The following is an 18,867-nucleotide window of genomic DNA, read 5'->3' as shown; positions in this document are numbered from 1 at the left end:
AATCAATGGCAGCATGTCGGACCGAGCATCAAATAGGAAAGACACAATACATGATTGATTCAGGAAAAGAAGGAAGAGATGAAGCAGAGAGTAAGGATGCATCATTATATCAAACCAATGTGTATGCTTATATTTGTGCAACCCACACAGTAAAAAATAGGGCAATTGCTATGTCTGATCGAAGTGCAAAATATCTGTTTCTGTGCGAGAATAGGAAATGATTTCAATGCATATTCTCTTTGCAGTGAACAAGATACTGGGTCTGACCTGTTCAGTCCAATCGTAGGAAACCACTATCTTATATTTCTGCAGATTGAGGTTCCAACACTTCCAGAACATGATATGGTTTTAATGTGTCTTTAGGACATAAAAAATGAAAAAGACAATCAGGACCTGAACAGACAAGAATACTCTGTTCAACATGGCTACACAATGTTCAAGCTGAGGAAATTGCCTTTAGCCTATTGTATTTTACCTTTGCACTCCATTACCTCAGAAGGCAAAATCGTGAAATCACCTTTGGAGATGAATGCATATAAGGTCTCAACTGTTGGAAAGTTAGGAAATTAGTTCAGGGATCCATCTGGACTTGTTGCTGGAAATTATCTTCTTTATGGGCCCTGATGTATACCAACCATATATAACAATCATCCATCAGATGAGATACAATTCTCATCAGGTAATGGACATTATCAAAGGTATGCCTTTTCGAATCATTTAATTATTGATAAACAATTAGATTTATTTTCATGGTATGGATTGATATGTATAAATAGCCAATCACTGCTAGGCATTTTATAGTAAGAACTTAAATTTGAAGGAACATCTTGTCAATTTAAAACATGATATATTTGTTATGATACTGCTTTTTGAAATAAAAATACAAGCCAGTGACAGGTCCTTCAATAAGAGAAATAGGTTACTTTTATTCTTGTACAATTAATTTTTTCGTTTTTAGTTATGGTAAAAGCTGGACTGGAAAAACAAAGAAGTCATGCAGAGGAAACACCTTGATGATGGTCTATATGCAGTACTAACTCCTGCTATGGTGAAAGCTGCCAGTACCATTAGAGATGCAACAAATGGCAGGATTAAGAGCTTGTTTGCAATGTTAGATATGTAATTCTTTTCAAATCTTTCATTTAACCTTTCCTGTGGTGATAAATATACTACAATGCTGGGTTTCCAAAACACCATAATCGATCAATCAGTCAATCTTTCCAAATCAATTTCGTTGGCATTCTGTTTAAATTACCTGATTCAACGGATTCATAACAATGATCTCTATCCCCACATCTATCACTGTTCATCCATCCATCCACATATAACTTAAATTACAAGATGGAACTTAACTACATTTAGAACAATAATAGGACCTACAATGCCAACATTCTTGATGACATTTTCAAGTTTTAATCCATACACTGTTATGGGACATATTGTAATATCATTGTTCGGTCCTATCTATATTATCAGACCATAGGAACTGCTGTGTGGATATTAAATAAAGTTTGAATCATCATATGAAAATGAAGTTTAGTAAAATGCCAAGACTTCTGTTATACGTACTGAAGATATTTTGTCATTTTCAGAAGAAAATAATATATGACGTAATTTTGTTTTGTTTATAAAATTTCTTGTGACCAACTTGCTTCAGACAAATGATGATTGCCCCAGAGATGTATCCTTTGAATTGGCCTCACGTAATGCTGCCAGTCAAGACAAACGAGTTGAATGGATCAAAAGTGTCAACATACCACTTCACAAGATTTATAGTGTTGCTATGAGGCGTGCAACGCTTGAGCGCCAAGAAGAAGGGAAAAAGATTGTGCAAGTCACACGACGATTTCTGGACGGGAAGGTCGAGAGGGATGCTAAAATCAAAAAACATAGACTTAATGCAAGTGGAACACAAACGAAAACAGAAACAGAAGGACCAAATTTTAAAAGGAAGCACACACGCTTGTAGAGACCACAGTGCTTCAAATGTTGGCGCCGTGTTCAAACGTTTGATTGCATGAAATTATTTACTAATATGTCAAGGTCCCAACTAATTTCATGCATGAAGCAAGTTATAATTCGAAATTACAAGACTGACCTGAATTCAATGGCTAATATAAATGGTGTACAGTTAGCAAAACAGATTCAGAGCATGAGTGGAACTCATCAAATGAGAAGACATTAGATCTGTCCCACACTCTTGTGTCGAAATCAACTAAGTATCAAACTGCATATAAAATTTCATGAGAAAGTTAAAAATCGTGAGCTGAGTTTTACAGAAGAGGAGCCATTGGTCATGAGAAAAATCCTCAAACTTTCAGTCAGATACTGTGTAAGGCCATATATTGTTACACTTGTCTGTCGGTTTATCATAAATTGGTCATGTTTTGTTTTAGGCTCTTTCAGGCACTGTGGTATTATCTGTCTAGTTTGAAGTCGTGTCATAGAGTGAGCAAGACTAGTATCTGACAGTGTTTCTTGTTTTTTTGTTGCTGTGTTTTTAATCTCATTATTCTTGCAAATTGTCTTTTTTTGTAGAGGAACACAAATTAATAATGTTTGTTTTTATACATACATGCATATGTTTAAGAGAGTAACTGGCAGAGTCAGATGTTATAACCTTTTGAAAAAACACAAGATTGTACATTATTTCACAACATGCTGCAATCTACATTATTTAGTATATATTTTCTAAACTGAATCGAGTGAACTGGCACATGCATCATTTTATGCTTGTATTAAGAAAAAAAGTGTAATGGTTTGTATTATTCTAAAGAAAACTATTAAATTTCGATAAAAGGTGGATCCAGCCTTTTTCATTATGTCCTTTTAAAAGTCCGAGAAAACTGAACTCATTTTCAGTTAATTATATAGGAAATGTAGATAGCTTGAAAAATGTTTTCGATAGTTTATTATTTATGCCACAAGTAGAACACTTTTGAACCAGTGTTTACTTTGAGTAACAGAGTCTTTTAATTTTGTTATGAAATACACTTGTACTTAAAATGTTTGTTATAAAGAAAAATCCATAATGTGGCATTCTGAGACCATTCTATCTTTTTGTTTGCAATGTTGTACACCATTAATGTAGTATTTCCGTTAGTACTTTAGGTGAAACTTAATAAAGACATCTTACAAAGGTGTGACAATTAGTAAAATATTTTGGTTCATGAATACGAGGAAATTCTGTAAGTTTTAAACGGTTTTGTCATTTTACAGATTTGTAACGCGGTTTGTAAATAAACGTAAAGATAACAGAGTTGTTCTTTTTTCCCTCAGATATATATATATATATATATATATATATATATATATATATATATATATATATATATATATATATATATATATATATATATATATATATATATATATATATTACTGCATCTCAAGATCAAACTAAGATAAATTTATAGACTTTGAATAAAGTGCAAAGCTCTAACAAAGCAACAAACATGGCACAAAATCTAAATTTTGGATATTCCTGATGCGTAACATAATGATCTATGTCATTCTGAGGAAGCATTAACTCCCACAGTGCAATACATAATACTGTCCGAATTTCACATGAGTTTTAGAATGTTGCATAGCATGAATATCTTTACACATTTGAAAAGACTTCATCAAATAACAAAATTCATGAAATAGAACTATGCTTTGTATGCTGTTTCGACTCGTGGCGATTGGCCTCCCTAGCATTGAGGATGATGGTACAATGGGTTTTACTTTGTATTAACACATTTTGCAGGGATAAATGACACTGGCATTACGATGATGACTTTTGTGCGTAAGCCACAGTCTAATTTGTTCATCTTTCTCTCGTAGCATGCCATCGAAGTTGAGCAGATGAGTTTGACTGGAGTTAGATACAATCCCGTCGTTTTCACCAGAAATGCCTTCCAAAAGAACAATGAAATCGCTTTGATTTTCTTGCAGGAACTTCTACGCAGATAGCCACTCTTTTGTAACACCACACGATCCGTTGAGGTGGACGATGTCTATGTTTTATCAAACGTTTGATAGATTCGATTTCGCCTGAACCAATCAGACCAACAATTGATATTTTAGAAGGGATGACGAAGAGACGACTAGAACGATTGAAGTTTTCGTCGATGACTTTGAAAGTGGCGGCAGAGGAAGCAGACAGTACAGGTAGCTACAGTGCATGGAATGTCACATTTGAAACGAAGACAGACAAGACAAGAGGTTTTATACTTTTTTAAGGACACGATTATTTCAAAAACATTTTAAAAATGAATAAGAAAGGCAAAAATACATAATAGCCAAATGGATAAGTACATAAATAAAATACACATCAAAACAATCAAAGTGGAATATATAAACAAGCCACTGTTCAACATTTTTGGTGAGGAAGTTGTGGATTTTGTAATTTTCATAGAGGATCTAAACTTGACACAGTCACACGGGAGTTCTCAAAGAATAGTATTTCGGGGATGGTACCTCACAGTAAAGATCGTTTGGAGTCCAGAAGGAATCATCTGGCAAACGAAATTCCAGAAATCATGTCATTAAAAGACACTACACGACGACCCAAGTTTATTGGATACATTGCACGTAAAAGCGTTGGGAATCCACCGCAGTCTGAATACTGTAATTGATTTCCTTACATCAAGCCACATCTGAAACACTGTACATCGTATCCCAGTCCAGTATCAGGTCCCAGGCTGACTAATCCTATCTGTGGGCCATTTTTAAATGTTTCCAGTCAACTGACACAATCACGATAGTCAAGCAAGAAGACAGGACAATTGTATTTTTTGAACGTGGAGTGTTCAGTGGGTACCTCGATCGATTCTTTATATGTCGATGTCATCCTTCTTGTTGGTGGCTATAGTTTTTGGAGCACCTTTTATACCAGTGTGTCCATACGATAAAGTGAAGTGCTTAGTAAGTTGCACTCGCTTCTGGTACACGATTCGATACACTGTTTTCCAAAGGGTGACTGACGATTTGATGATTGTATAAACGTCCAATATTTTGAGGTTTATAGGTGGTGACTTTAAAATCTTGATCCTGTCCAGACCGCATAGCGTCTTTCAATACCCCAAAGTTCACACTTGACTGGTGCGATAATTGAGAGTCAATCGTTTGACTTTACCCTCTTTGTGCACTTGTACTTGGGGGTACCGGTATTCGTACGTTTTGGGACCGCTACTGGCAAACCTTAGAATCTTGTCGTTGGGGTGCTCGTTCGTCTAGTCTCCTACATGGTCTCCTTCGACATCAGGCTGACCTAGGTGATCGACGTAGATGCAATTGTCCGTGTCAAAAAGCAGGACACGTTCTCCTAACAGTTCTAAAGCTTCGTTCACTTTTAAGTGAGCATGGGCTGTAACGTTGGCTGCAATGATGACACGGTTCCAAATTCATCGGCTTCTACAAAGTCCAGTTCTTCTTTCTTTAATTGACTGATACCTTTGTTGCATTGTTCGGTCTTGTCAAAGTGATAAATTGCGTACACTTCTAACAGTTGGTATCCTCAGGTGCAAAACTTTAAACAAGTTCACGCTGATCAAAGTTTCCGTCAATGCGCGTTCTTCCTGGCTATTCTGACAAGGTTTGCATATTTCGGGTCAAGTACAAGATCAAGTCTTCACGAAGGACGTCCACGAGTTTCATGTATTTGGCTTCTTCTTGAGTCATCTGGAAGCAATGGGAATGATGGGACAAATACGCTGTCTTGCGCAAACACGGTCGGTATTCCATTTTGCCCCACAAGTAATTCAACATAACTCTAGCGAATCATCGCTTTCTTAAAAAGTGATGCCTTTTTCCTCCAAGTATTTTCATTTTAATTTCGTTTAGTCTTCGGGAGTGTGTCATCAGGAAAGGTAGCCGTTGACTTCTTGTTTCAAAAAGGCATCCACGTAGTCTGCAAATACGCCTTTCTTAGTCCCCGAACCATTCGACGCGTGAGTGTGGTACCAAGCGTAGGAAGCTTCTCGTTGTTCGTTGCGCATGTTGTAGAGGTCGTAGTAGTGAGCAACAAACAAATGGGGTAGCACGGCTTTTTGATTGGCTTCGTTACTGCATAGTGCAGGGTATAACCTATGGTCTTTTTCTATAATTTCAAACGTTTTAAATGTTCGTCTCAAAGACATGGGCAAGTAACTCATGGAATGTTTACGTTACACTGGTTCCACTTGCATGAATATGATTTTAGCTCCTTTCAAAGTATCTTTAGGACGTTAGGTGCATTGCTCAGTATATTATTTGTGATGGAATTATCCATCGTATCCAGAGAAATTGTGACCCATCCCCGTGACATAGCGATGACAATCTATAACGTTCGATGTTCCTTTGGCTCCACGTTTCTTCGATAGGATCTAATATTAACCGTGCAATATCGGCCAGCGTATTTGGTCCTCGAACAATTTATTTACGTCATCCAAGATTCTTTCTACAGTGAGGGCAATGACTAAAAATTGGTTCGTGGATTCAATTTTGGCATGCTCGATAAGCCACGCTTAATTTAGGTATGTGAATGCCGGTCTCTTGCATGCATTCGAAATCGAAAAAGATTTGCCTTTCGTCTGGTCATCTTCTTGTTACTCACCGTATTGAGGTTGGTAGTTTTGAATGTAGCATTCGTGTCCTAAGTCCACGATTTGCTTATACAGATAATGGCATCAACATGTTCATCGTGATGATAGACGTGAATATAATTTCCGTTTTTGAAATGTTTGCCTAGAAACAACAGACGTCCGCGCACTTCTTTATGGTGTACTTTCAAGACGTCATGCAGGTTTTGCATTTCAGGAATACCACAGGGTGTGTCTTTGGACAGGCCAGCTTCCTGTTACAGGCGTTCTGCTTCTCTTTGTTATTTTGCTCGGTTCTATTTTCGAATGTTCTCCCAGGCACGACCTAAACATATCTTGACTTGAGGATTGTTAATTTGGACGAGACTGTGTTTGGTGCTACGAAGGTCGTCCACCAATAACATCATTTCGCATCGGGTCCCCTTGGGAAGAAAACGTGAGCCATGTACGGTGCCGCTTTTCCACCGGTGATATAAAACATGTCGCTGTAATGCTGTTCGTGTTGAATTTTCTCAATGACTTTGGAAGGTGTCAGTTCTGATGACCTGCTAAACTCGATCCAAACGGGGACGTCAGACTAAATATAAAGTGCCAAGCGATCTTCTTCGTAGGCTTCACATTGCCCTTTCGGTATGGTGAAGAAAGAATCCCATAGATCGGTGATGAAATCTTCTGCTCTCTCCAGTGGTACGTGGGACTTGAAACTTTAAACTTCACCGTGAAAGCGTAGGCTGTGGTTCTAAATTTTCTTGAACAACGTTTATCTGTCTCTCGAATGTGGTAGTACCTTTTAGGAGTTACTGGTGGTAGACCTTTGGTTTAGTTTTGACTCTCTGATCCTGGATTCTGGTTCACACTTGTTCTTTTCAAAACCGCTAGCATGGATTATGAGCCAAGTCTTCAGCTAATGTGCGATGTGATAGGTCACGTTTCTGACTCTTACTTTCTTCGCCTTTCTTAACGAAATGATACGTGTCACGGAATTAAACTTTTTTATATACTGAATACATGTACTCGTTTTATGTGTACAACTATACCCGAGAGTGATTTCTGTATATTGTATCGTATTACGAAATAGTGAGTTCGGTTCATCCCATGCCGCGCGTGCCAAGTGCTCTCGATGGAACAAACCGAATGCCTACATTGTACAGACTGTCTGTGTATAAATACCTCACCGTATGTACATTTCTTTACAATACGAAATAGTCTTGTCAGCTGGCTGTATGCCTCAAGGACTTGCACATCTTCAGCTGTAGAGGTATTTAGGTTTATTAATTTCTAGTCTATAAGTAATAACTACTGTATTACCACGTTTATTTTTTAATCTTTGCTATGATGCACATATTTCTATTCTCATGTTCGACGTAGCAAAGGATTTATAATGTAACGCTAAACCTTTTTAAAGAACTGATTAATATAGTATGATTCTTATCGAACCGGATTACGTTTATTTTTAAAGCTGTCATTTTGTGATTATTTTGCTGATAATGTAATCTATATAACTTACCGTGTATAACGTCATTACATTATTATGACCGTATCATGTATAATACACGGTTTTGGATATATTGTCTGCTGTCTGTGACCGGAGTGTCTCTGTCTGTGACCAGAGAGTCTGTGTATGGAGTGACCAGGGTGTCTTTGTCTGAAGTGACCAGAGGGTCGAATATCAGGGGTGTCCGGAGTGTCTAATGTTCGGAGTGTTCCGAAGTGTTCCGAGTGTCCGGCGTATGTAGCAGCTGTGAAGCTGAATTCTATCAGCCGTGTGGATGAAACAGTGTACTGATGACGAAGTGTATCTCCGTACATATAATTTGTTAGCCGTCGGGTAATTTTGGGTTTCGTGTAAAACCCAGTGTATTTTTCGGGACTGTAACGATAAGTTGTGTATCTGTCCCTCTTTCGCATCACTATGATGTTGCTACCTGTGTGAATGCATTTTACTACACGAGTAAAATGTTGCATCGTTAACAGTCTGAGTAAACTATATACATTGTTTCATTGTCAAATCGTTGTGAACCATTCTCCTCTTGTCTTTATATTTGCTAACTTAATTTGTTTGTATTTTTCATCATTAAGTATGTGCGTTCTTATGTTAATTATATCCAATATGTGGATTAGATATACACGCACATATTAATAATTAATTGCTCATGCAAGTCATCCATTATTAAACATTATATTTATATCATCGTCAAAAGTGTTCTTTTGTGAATCCGAAAATCTTACCAGGTTTTCTTATTACAATGCGATCGTTTTATCTTGATTACAATATGTCAAATGACTACATTTTAAACTCCATGGTCACCTTTATATTAATGTACGGTCAGTGTTTTTCCTATATAAAGGATCTGTGTCCTCCCTTAGATTATTCATTTAACTATCAATCCAACCAGAAAGATGGAAGAACCAATACAGATCGAAATTTGATCAGAGGTTTGTGATGTGTGATACGAAGGCTTTCTTAAGAGAAGCCGACATACTACTTTCGAGATAAAAGTCAAGATGCTTGCTATATCTGCTAAAAGAAAGCGTATTGGTCTCCAGAATGTCCATTACGTCAAAGCAAGACAAGCCTAAAATCAAAGGTCAAGATACAAGAGGAGAAGAAGAGGGGAGGGGTTTCAAACAGGAAGATGTACCCTTCAAAAAGGAAGAACGAAGGCACGTTTAGAAAGAATAGAAAGAGAGGGAAAGAAGCAGAGAACAAAGTGAGGAAGAAGAAAAAATTCTGTGACACTGAAGAAATAAAAAAGAGAAGGAGTGAAAAGACAAAGAAGAAAAACGAACATCTTAAAGTGATGTGTTGTGACATTAGATTGTAATTTTGTAAAAGACAATATACCAGAAAGAAAAACGTAAGTGTCTCTTGGTTTTGATTTTATAATAAAGACCTACAGTCACACACGTAGTTCATTGGGAAAAAAAGATTCGGAGTTTTAACTGATGGCAAAACTGTGTAGTCTCTTTTCGAGAGCGATGGATGGCCCTGAAAAGCACTATTGTTTATTTTAATTGAAACAACAACAAATCAGGAACGACATGCAATGTGCTTTAACTGCCTCATCCCTTTGCCACGGCCAATGCCTACGTCTGGACATGCTGTTGTCGATGATGTGGCAGAGATCACTATGGTTGGTACCTCGGGCGTATTAGGTAAGAGGAAGGAGTTGGAATGCTTGTCTCCGGAAGATCTTTTTCTCTTGGATCGCAATAAAGAAATCTGATTCATTTGTTCTGACTCATTATCTCTGCCAAACTTTATAAGAGTACCGTCACTGTTTGACTTTCACTGTCCTCTTTCTCTTCTAGATTTTGTTTCTTCTTTGCTTCTTCTTCTTCCTGTCGTTTTCTTCTTGTATTTTCTTCTGGATATTGTTGTTGAATGCGAAAGGCTGATCTGCTTCTTTCTGCGTTGCAAATATTTATCCACTTCTTCTTTCTGACTCTTTTGAAAATCGTCGAGGTATTGTGAGAAGGAGAAGATGGTGAAGGCGCTTGTACCGGAACCAGTTCTTGTAAGGAAGAGAGAAGATCTACTAAATCCCTATTAAAATCGTTATCTTCTGGAAGTAGGTCCGTGCCTGCTTGGTTAGTCAGTACTATGCCATCAATAATCGCCTCTTCGACTGGTGCACCCAAATTAATCGTCTTCTTGTTATCGGAACATTGTAACATGTATGAGGTACTTATTTTATCCACACAAAATGAAGGACCATGTAGTCTACATGATTGTTTTATGTACCTGACATTATATCAGAAGGAATGTCGAATATCCGAATGACCAAAGCAACTTATATGCGGTTTTCTTTACTGTTGATTTGTCTAAAATCTCATAACGTTTTAGGGGCTTTTCAGGGAATCAACTTCAGGTTTGTAAATGCTACGTTTTTATCTTTACATAACTATGGTGATTTCATGATGTAAATTCATATGGAAATGTGTACATTATATGTGTGAAACTGTGTAGATTGTGTGTTTGACACTGCATATGGTAGGTGTGACACTGTGTGCATTTTAGGCGTACAGATTTTTTTTTTAGTACGACAGCCTTCGAAAGCTGTTAATTTGTAATTATTTAGTTCTATTATAGTAGAGATGACCTTGAATTAACGTTGTTCATCATAATGATTTGGATTTTAGTAATGATGGCATTGGATTAATGTTCTTCATATGTCAGCACTATACATGTCCTGTGCAAATGGCCTTATTTCGGACCGATTTATCTTGTTTGATATATATATATATATATATATATATATATATATATATATATATATATATATATATATATATATATATATATATATATATATGTTTGTGTGTGTGTGTGTGTGTGTGTGTTTGGCCTTATCAACGTATAAGTGAATCGTGGGTCAGCGTAATCTCTAATAGTCCCAGCATACAACAAATAAAGCAAGCAGACATTTACATATGATTAAGTGGGACGTTAGTTCACTTGACAGATTGGAATAGTATGCATTGTACTAGGTCTGGAAACTATATTTCTTATTTGATTTTAATCACAAATGGATATGGAGTTATATCATCAAGCTGCTGGACGAGTTGAATATATGAGTTCGATTTACAGATATCGCTTCCAATGATCATGCGGATTGTTGTCTGGTCTTTTTATCACACCGTAAGCCATAATTGGATCCAAAACATTATATATATTTTTTCTATATCTAGATTTCACAAGGGTTCTATTAGGAATGAAATTTACTTATTTTGTTCAGCTGCTCTGTCGATATGTTGCAAATCAAGTCGTGTTATACTTGATCTGATTTTGAATCAAACATGGCAATCAGAATTAATAAATCATGTGTCCAGTCAGTTATAAGCAAACTAACTCTCATTAATGAAATTCAGCGCAGTTAGAATACAGTTGTAAGCAATGATACATCTTCAATACTAGCATTTCTATTACAAAGTCAGGTAAGTAACACATGATACTGACAAAAGAGAGTCGGTATTAAATTGCCGAGTAGTTTCCCTTGTATCTTCTACAATGATTATTACGCAGGATTTCATTAGTATCATTCCTTGATTAAGGGTATAACTCCAGTGTCATTGCATCACTTCTTGATGTCTTACCTATGCTCTCTATTTTTCTTATATTAGTTTTGTTGAATTTCTTTTTATAGTATGTTTTCTTTCTATTTTATGTGTTCATAGTCAAATGTGACCAGCTTTTGATTTAATGTTCCTAAAATGTTTTGACTGATGATGAGTTTGCTTCGACACCTCTTTCTCGACGTGGAACGTTTTGTAGTATGTGGTGTGTGAGTAAGCACGTAATAGTGAAATGACCCAATTTCCAATAGTATCTATGCTTAGTCCTCCAGTATTTTAGGTCGTTCTCATAGCTATTTGCTTAACAAGATACATGCATTTTTATGTGTATAACAGTCATATAGGAAGTTATCAAGTATACGTCAAATATCCTTTTATATTCTCTTTGTAGCATTTAATACATGAAACCAATAACACATGGTTGAAGACTACATGACCACGTTTTCTGATCTTGTCTCTGCATATATAGTAGGAAACATTTCATCAAAACTAGTTGCATAGTTGATGTCCAAAATTATTTATAAAATCAACTAAAGGTGTCAAAGTAGGCAGAGGAATTTATAATACTGTAGCACGAATAAAGCTATCAAAAATAACCGAATATGTGATGTAGCACAATGTATCGAGCTGTGAAGATTAATAAATCTAGTTATGGAAAAGAACATATGAAGTTATATGTAGTTTGTAATTTTATTAAAGAAAGAAATGAACTGTAACATTGTTGTTCTTGTAGAATTTACCGCCATTTTTCAGCACAAGATTGGCTATGCATGAAATGTATTTGTATCAATCACTAATTATCAGTAAGTGTTTTCTTTTCGACAGGAAACATACTTGTACTTATTTCAATAGAAAGACGTTCTATTTGAAAAGATCATGCAGTTATAAAATGATATTTTATCAATGTTGATTCCGAAAATACCAAGAAATTACAAAATGATAGTAGATCAAGTTTTCATTCTGAAGCTATAGATATTATAAAATGATACTACGTCAAAGAGATATGCTAGAATATGATCATACAATAGCCGCGTACAACATTGATCAATAAAACAATACGTTCGCGTAGGACATAGATAATGTATTAGGAACATAAAATGTTATGTAAATCATATTACTGTAATGATATAATGCCAGGAAGGACGTGGACCCCTATTATCATGGAAGGATTACATTTTGACAAACATGAAAAGTATTTCTCTGATCAAACCTTTATCATATCACCTCAAGTATAATTGAACAAAAAATACTATTTACATCAAATCATTAAATATTTGCAAATGCATTTGTTTCGACATGCATGATTACAACCAGTTTAGCATGTTGTTCCCGCTATTACTACATTCCATAGGAATTCAACCAAAGCGTCGTAATAATAGAAATATAATTTAAGGTGTATATATTTTAGATGTTCAAAAACCAAACACTTGTTAATTCATAGTATCTGGTCAGAGACAATGTGATACTGTCATAAACAGCCACAAGCTTCCACTACCATGTCATTGTAATGTTTCAAAACCACAAGTTTATTATCCGAAGTGTAGAGCACTTGTTGTTAGGACAGTTCGCTTGGACTACAGCAAGGAGTTGGGATGTTCTGTGGTTCATGCAGGTTGAGCAGATTCTGTATCAATGAGTGGCTTGTGACATTAGCTTCTGGAGAGTACTCACATTCACCTGCACAATAAAAGGCATCGTATCCAGCTGGGGCAATAATATGATTCTGAAATGTATATGAATCAATAAGCATTGACAAATAATTATATTCATGCATAATCATAAATGTACGATAGGCTAAAACATTTAAAATCGAACATAGAGTCTAAGCCATATATATTTTTGAAAAATATGTATGGTTTCTCCTGCTGGAAGGTGTGTATGTGTGTGTGTGTGTGCGTGTGTGTGTGTGTGTGCGTGCTTTTTGAAGTTAGGGAATCATTTAAGTTACATCGATAGAAAAATATGCCATGGCCATATCATAACTATTTTATAAACACAATATACTATATCGTGGGATCCTGACTAAAATATCGTGTGATTCTGACTAAAATATCGTGGGGTCCTGACTAAAATATCGTGGGATCTTGACTAAAATAGAATATCGTGAAATTCTGACTAAAATATAATATCGTGGGATCCTGACTAAAATATAATGTCGTGGGATCCTGACTAAATTATCGTTGGATCCTGACTAAAATACAATATCGTGGCATCTGACTAAAATATAATAATGTGAAATCCTGACTAAAATATAATATCGTGAAATCCCGACTAAAATATAATATCGTGGGATCCTGACTAAAATATAACATCATGGGATCTGACTGAAATATATTATCGTGGGATCCTGACTAAAATATTATATCGTGAAATCCTGACTAAAATATAATATCGTGGGATCCTGAATAAAATATAAAATCGTGGGATCCTGACTAAAATATAATATCGTGAAATCCTGACTAAAATATAATATCGTGGGATCCTGACTAAAATATAAAATCGTATGATCCTGACTGAAATATAAAATCGTGGGATCCTGACTAAAATCTAAAATAGTGGGATCCTGACTAAAATATAGTATCTCGTGACCACGATATAATACTTGTTTTGTATTGGTTGATGATATGCTTTATGTGGTTATGCCACGATTGATGGCGGTCACCAGAATCTTTTTTCTTCCTTTGGCCAAGGTACATACGATAGTGGAAAGATGATAAAGAGTGCACCAAAATCATGTGAACTTGATCCAGTTCGAACATCGCTGCTGCTTGACTGCCTAGATCCAGTATTGCCTTCACTAACTGATGTTATTAATAACTCTCTCTTATTCGGGGAATTCCCATCATTTCTCAAAACTACCATTGTAAAGCCTCTGCTGAAGAAACTAACACTCGACCATAACGATTTAAAGAACTACCGCCCAGTTTCTAATCTTCTATTCATATCATAAAACTTATAAAAGATTGTTTTATCCCAGCTTGCATCTCGTCTGAATTCAAACAGTCTATTTACAATGTACACTCTCCATATCGCCCTTGCCACAGTACTGAAACTACCCTTTTAAAAGTAGTTAATGACATTCTCTCTGCTTTGGATAGCGGAAAGATTACATTCCTCACCCTCCTTGATTCGTCTGCAGCATTTGACAAAATAGATCATGATATATTACTTCACCGTCTCAGCACGTATTTGGCATTCATGATAAAGCTTTACTGTAGTTCACGTCCTACTTGGTCAACATACACAGATCGTGCCTGCAAATTGAATACACTAAAGCCAAGTTAAACTATGCTGTGGTGTTCCACATATGTCCATTCCTGGACCTGTTCTCTTTATTATATACACTCAGCAGCTCTCAAGTGTCATAGATCATCACCCAGTGTCTCACCAATTGTACGCTGTTGACACCCAAATATGCAAATCTAACAACCCAACTGAAATTGACGCTACCGTTAAATGCGTCGAGGTGCATTTCAGATGTGAAGTCATGGATGACACGTAACAAGCTGTAGCTGAATGATGATAAAACTGAGGCCATTCCGATCACAAAACATATGCTTTCTCAGTCACACCATGTATGTCAAACAATAAATATCAGTATCACCAACATTACATTCACACAGTCAATACGAAACCTAGGTGTTACTCTGGACAGTACTCTCACGTTGCATCAACATGTCATGCACATAGGCAAGGCTGCATATCTTGAGCTGAGACGCATCAGCTCCATTCGAAAATATCTTTCAGATGATGCCACTGTTGATGTTTATTAGTGCTTTCAAGTCTGGAATATTTTAATTCAATTCCGTCTGGTTCATCTCAATATCTGCTTCAGAAACTTCAAAAAGTTCAAAACATATCTGCTCGGATCATCCTTAGAGTACCACGATCAGAGCACACCTTCTGCTCTCTGTACCCTACACGGGCTATACATTCGATCCAGAATCAAACACAAAATGTGTTCTCTGTGTTACGTTTCACTGACGGTCTCCAGTACAACATACCTATCTGACCTCACCCATGTGTATACACCAGTACGATACTTACGCTCCTCTTCTGACAATCACATCCTCATTATTGTGACAATAAAAGCGAAGTCATACGGACAACATTATTTTACATACCAGGGCCCAACAACATGGAATGAATTGCCCACTGAACTTTGAAACAAAGACACAACAAAGACATAGTGATTCCATTCACGAGTGTTCTAAAAACTCACTTTTTTCGACTGCAGGAACAAACTTAAGGACGAAATAATGTTTCCTACCTTAAATATTTTCAGCATGTTTTTATGTTTTCTAATTTCCTGGTGTTAGTTTTTGTAATCATATCATTATATGTTTTTATGTTATAGGTGTTATCTAATGTTGTAAAGCATTTGGAGCTTTTAAAGGTTAGGCGTATACAAAGTCATTATTGTTCTTATTATTGTTATTATTTTTATTACTATTACTCTGATATTAAATAAGTAAACAATAAAAACAATATTTTATAATAACAAACTACAAAATAAACCAATGCATGATAATTAAACAAACATATAAATTAATCAATACTTTTATATATGAAGATTTACCCATCCTAAAGCCGTGAAATTAATATACAAATGGTGTCTTTGGCACGCCTGATTTCCTCCCTTCTTGCTAGCTGATTTTTTACCTGCAAATACAGAAAACCTAATTTGGGCGATTCATTTTGATATCAAGAAATAAGTCACAAAGAGGGTCACATATGATTTTCGTGATAGAAGTGAACATATTAGTCATTTTGTCACAATTCTATCACTGATTTTGAACAATTTCAGCCAATCAGAGACAACCGATGTAGTCACAATTGTTGTACATATCCACTGATCTGGCAATGCAATTGAAAATATACTTAGCTTGGTGATAGCTGCTTGTCTTAGGTTTGTACGCAAAGTATAATCTTTATAATAATGCACTTACCGTATTTTAGTGTTCAAACCTACCACTGCGCGCAATTTACTAATCCGTAAATATGTACGATAATCATTTGCAATCCACTTCACTCTTAGAAATGATGTCTTTAATAAGCCTTGACATGTAGACATGTTTCGTAACTCATATAATGATGTGTTGCCTGTTCCCTGAAAACGAAATATACCTACAACAAAATTATGCACAATGAACAACACTTTTCCTTTATACCCCCTGAGAAAATATATTCTTCTCGGGAAGAACGTTTTGGAGATATTGAGATACTTATTATAACGTGCGAGCTAACTGTAATGATAAATTAGAAACAATGTTAATGAGACACTAAATGTTTCCTACTGGGAATTCTTGGTATATGCAAAGCCAAGTATTTAATTCCATGAGCATACTTAGTACATGCCCTAAGCTGAATTATTTCGATACGTTTACAGAAGGACCTTGACAAAGTGAGGTAATTCTGTATTATGCATAAGCCTTTCATCGATATTGAATATTCCTATATGTGGGATGTCTAAAATGTGTCCTCGGCGTCATTCACCGTGGATACATAAAATAGATGTAATTTGGTACATCTTCATAGTGATGGTCGTATATCGCTTAGATGAAAGCCAAGCAAATAGAATGAATATCACATAAACATAAGCAAAGGATGTAACTTATGTCTCCTTCATAGGCATTTTAATATTCCCAGCTGATTGCAATAAGATTGAAATATCTCAAGTCATCTGAACCGCACAAAGAAAAAGAAACCCGACACGAGAATCTGCTAATTTAGTTCCTTTCGTGTGGAATTATTTTTCTAAACAAGTCATTCCAGGAAGTGAATGCCACCAAATTATTATGAATCTAACGGTATTTTGAAGATGGCGGATAAGATAAATTATTTATTATTAATATTTCTTTAACGCATTGTTTCGCAAAATGAAGCACAACACGAAATAAAAGAAAGTAGTAGCTATTAATCCAGTCGGTTTTGTTTTCTGAGACGCTTTGACTCTTGCAACATCTTTTACCAATTTGCTGTACATTGTGATTGATGGCGGTGAAATTGTTTTTACTCAACATACTTAATAGTCAAACACATCTGTTAACCGAGGACCCAAAACTCAACCAAAGAAGCCTGCACGCAATCACAGATACGTGATTTAATTTCCGCTGAAACCGATACCAGCGTTTTCTTTGAACGATGATTTTGGCATTAAGAATACATTTGTCATATCATGTTCAATAAGGAGAAGGGAAGGGATGTTATACTAAATTGTTATGGTTTTACACCATATTTGCAAGAGAAAACAATAGATTTCCTATTAAATTAGAATCATGAAAACAAAATTATAAATAAACTGAACTAACGAGAGTTGTTTTCTTCCAAATCTCTCTCGTAGCATTCCCGTGCGCTTTCCTGTTCTGATGATGCAACATTCTCAGGTCTTTGCCCTGAGCTTGTGCCCCGCACATAATCCCCGTCTTGTTTCTTAACCAAGGCAATCATGAACGGTTGCTTATTTTTTAGGACCATCATATCCTCCGATTCCGGACTTGTCGGGATAAATCTCTTGGCCTGTAATAATTTAAGTACCAATACAGAATCTATATAGTTATCTATCTATCTTTCAATCTATCTATCTATCTATCTATCTATCTATCTATCTATCTATCTATCTATATATATATATATATATATATATATATATATATATATATATATATATATATATATATACATATGTCTTTGAAGCAATCATAAATACAAAAATATATGCGAATCTTTCTGTGGAATGAGTAACACAATTCAACAGGGGAAGAAAGAAATTAAAATATAAAAATCGGTCCTTTGCTCCTGCAGAAACCAATGATCGATTCAATTTTATGTGGAGGTAACTAATGTACTAACAGTTCATGTTATTGTACTTTAAAATTGTTGATAAAATTATATAAGACGTACTTTAATATTTTCCATAAACTGTAGACAGAGATTCTTCCTAGAATCATAATTGCAGTTAGTAAACCTAATGGAATTTATAAAGGCTTTAATTAATTCTAAAATAAACGTGATACAGTTTCTAAATTCCGACCCGTTTCCACATCAGTGACTTGCACGTAGAGCCCAAAGTTTTTATTTCTGTTCACATTCCAATAGTTTGCAGCATCAGTGACTTATATGCTGAGCCAACCTTCATAGTCTCCAGACACCATCATGTTTGCTCCCGGCTCAAGAATCCTGTCCCTATAAAATACAAATCTCTGAACAATTTACAATCTTCCGAGCT

This window comes from Sinohyriopsis cumingii, unplaced genomic scaffold (assembly GCF_028554795.1).
Source record: "Sinohyriopsis cumingii isolate HCF-2022 unplaced genomic scaffold, ASM2855479v2 utg000160l, whole genome shotgun sequence".
In the NCBI taxonomy this organism is placed as follows: domain Eukaryota; kingdom Metazoa; phylum Mollusca; class Bivalvia; order Unionida; family Unionidae; genus Sinohyriopsis; species Sinohyriopsis cumingii.
The sequence above is the reverse complement of the archived record's forward strand: the minus strand, read 5'-3'. Positions refer to the sequence as shown.